This window comes from Apis dorsata, unplaced genomic scaffold (genome assembly GCF_000469605.1).
Source record: "Apis dorsata unplaced genomic scaffold, Apis dorsata 1.3 scaffold_82, whole genome shotgun sequence".
NCBI lineage: Eukaryota > Metazoa > Arthropoda > Insecta > Hymenoptera > Apidae > Apis > Apis dorsata.
In genome coordinates, this window is record NW_006263380.1 from 1183106 (window position 1) to 1185605 (window position 2500).

General features: G+C 34.5%; 1 protein-coding gene across 4 annotated transcripts in view; it reads right to left on the bottom strand.

The window, feature by feature from the left end:
• Window positions 1–2500, bottom strand: part of LOC102675988 (vesicle-associated membrane protein 2) — a 15200-nt gene that overhangs the window by 2253 nt on the left and 10447 nt on the right. The window contains exon 6 of one of the 4 annotated variants that reach the window (XM_006611035.2): window positions 2427–2500. This exon is cut by the window's right edge and continues 410 nt beyond it. The exons of the other annotated variants lie outside the window; for them this stretch is intronic. The gene's annotated coding sequence lies outside the window, so the exon portion shown is untranslated. Of the gene's footprint in view, window positions 1–2426 lie in introns of those variants that run through there. 4 annotated transcript variants of the gene reach the window in all.

A 2500-nucleotide genomic window follows, 5' to 3' on the forward strand; every position in this document is an offset into this window, starting at 1 on the left:
TTCTACTTATTGAGAGAATTCTGATTTTGAAATTCGATATCCGATCATTTTTTTTTTTTAAATGAACGAAGTTCAGAGTTTATTTTTTTTTTTTTCTTTTTCTTTTTGTAGAATAGTAGATACGCGAAGGAAGGGACTCGATGGATTCTAAATGTTAAAATTCGAATGGTTCGTTCGTTCGATGGATGAACACGGATGAACACAAGAGTAAATCAGTGAAATGAAAAGGAAACCATCGACGACTTCCTCGAGCTGCCGTTGAATGTGCTTCCTTCGAATCGAATTCTATCTTTCGTTTCACGTGTAGCGGGTGGCCGATGAGAAACTTTGAGGATATCGTTTTTCCTCTGTGGAATCGTGTACGACACGTCGGCAAAGATAGATGACACGTTTTGTCCGTGGATTTATCTCTGTACACAAAAATGTTTTTGAGAGAATCCTGCGAGTTGGTAATTGATAGAATACGATATAATTAAAATAGAAGAATACAATTGTTGCATCCTGTATGAAACATGCATGAGAAAAGAAACTTCTATCATCGCAATTGTGTTCAAAGAGTGAATTTCGTAACGTATCTTGAATCTTCGATGACATCTCGTACAACATTTTCTCTTTTTGGTAATTGATTCCACAGATTCAACGGTGGTCGTCAAATCGCTCAGTTTTTTTATCTTGTTAAATATTATCCTGCACTATTATTATCGTTATTGTTGTTATTATTATCATGTAATTATTCTTATTATCGTTACTATTAGCATCATTGTTATTATTATTATTATTATTATTATTATTATTATTTTTATTATTATTATTATTATTATTAATATTATTAATATTAATATTATTAACATGTATACATAACATCTGTAGATAATTCTTCAAGCTTTAAAACGAACCTATATAAGTGCCTCGAGCAAGTCGATGCGTCTCTCTCTTTCCTCGTTCATTGTTCACGTTATTTTATTTCATTTTATTATCTTCTTCTTCTTTTTTTTTTTTTTTTTTTTCTCTCTAATCGTTTTAATTCTTTTTTCGTTTTCTCGTTTCGTCGCACAGGTTGCTCGAAAACGTTCGTTGCCGTCTTCGACGAAGGCAGGCTTCTACTTATATTCATTTCCCGATCGAATAGAAGGATAACGGGCTCGAAAGAACAAAGGATGCGTGTGATGCGCTCTCTCTCTCTCTCTCTCTCTCAATCTTCCTTTCACTCTATTTTATTCTTTCGCACTCTGTCGCACTATCTTGCGTGGTTTTTTATTTTTTTTATTTTTTATTTTTTTATTAATTATCAGCGGTTGGTCGTAATCGAACGAACATGAAGGAGAAATGATATTATTTACAGCACGAGATGTACATATATATACGTTGCAAGCAGAGCATACGATCCACGCGTGATTATCGTAACCGATATTTTCATATTTAATTCGAAAGCGTAAAAAAATCTCGAGAGTGGAATATTCGCTTTTTTCCTCCTTGATTGATGTCTAACTACGTTTCATCGTGTTATCAACACAAATAATAAACGAAAACGTTGATAAACGATAATAATAAAAGGGAAGAGGCGTTATAAAATCTTGACGAAGAGAATGTCTTCGAGAAAAATTTTCAAACGATACGTGACTTTACGTTTTTACGTTCGTATGTAAGTATCTCGAACTTATAGTATAGTAGGGTATATGAAACGACACGGAAGATCTGCACGGTCTTCAATTATAAATCGTAAGCTCTTCCTCGAAACTCTATACATGTTTTATTTATTTATAAAGTAAACGTCGATATACATTTATACACACATTTATTTATTTATATTCGGCACTTCTTTACGGAGGGAAGGGAGATACAATGAAAATTCCCTACGATACGCTGCCTTCGTCGAAAAGGATCCTGCTAGTTTTTACGGACACCCTGTATCACGATATATACCCGATATCTCACCACTAATTCCCCCCTCTTCTCTTTGTACACACTGGCCATTATTTTTCTCTCTCTTAATTTTTATTCTTATTTATCTTAACGCGTATTATAGATTCACAAAGATGGACGAAGGAAGGCAAGGATCGATCGACTTTACGCCGATCCCTCGTCCTCTTTTCTCTTCCTCTTTTTCCGTTTTTGTAACCGTTTTTTGCATCAATGGGTCTCAAAACGAACGATCGACAAAGATTCTTAATTTTAATAAATCGTTTCTTTATCCCGTGGCCGGCCTTCGTCCATTTGCGAAACATTGACAAAATAAATTAAACCGCGTCCGTTCTCGTGCTCGAGTCGAAAGCGTCGTCGTTTTGGATTTCGAACAGAGAAGGCGGAATTGCGAACGAAATCATAATCGTTGCGTCCTCTTCTTCTTCTTCGATCTTCTCTCCCTTCCTAGAATCTATCTATCTATCATTATATTTCGATTCGTTTCTATTTTTTTTCCTTCCCTTTTCCTTCTCTCTCTCCTTTTTTTCCTTTTTTTTTTTTTTTTTATCAGATTTGGAAGATCGAAGAACTTTTTTCT